A 247-nucleotide genomic window follows, 5' to 3' on the forward strand; every position below is an offset into this window, starting at 1 on the left:
TGGGAGGCGAGAAAGGGAACACGGAAGAATTGAACAAATTGTCTCTGATTGAAGTGGCATGAGCCGAAGGGGGAGGGGAGAGAATAACAAGTGAAAGGGGGAACGTTTTCTCATGGGGGAAAAGGGGAAAAGGATTGGCTTTTGTGGCTCGGGTGTTGAGGAATCGCTTTAAACTGGGAGGCGCAGACTGGTTCTTCTGAGAAACGAGGGATGCTGGAAGGGTTGGAGGGGGGGGGGGGGAGTGGCC

The 247-nt window shown here is 53.8% G+C and overlaps 1 protein-coding gene across 1 annotated transcript in view; it reads left to right on the forward strand.

Annotated features, from left to right (window-relative positions):
* Positions 1 to 247, forward strand: part of LOC119586835 (rap guanine nucleotide exchange factor-like) — a 75990-nt gene that overhangs the window by 75075 nt on the left and 668 nt on the right. The gene's annotated exons all lie outside the window — the stretch shown is intronic.

This window comes from Penaeus monodon, chromosome 22 (assembly GCF_015228065.2).
Source record: "Penaeus monodon isolate SGIC_2016 chromosome 22, NSTDA_Pmon_1, whole genome shotgun sequence".
NCBI lineage: Eukaryota > Metazoa > Arthropoda > Malacostraca > Decapoda > Penaeidae > Penaeus > Penaeus monodon.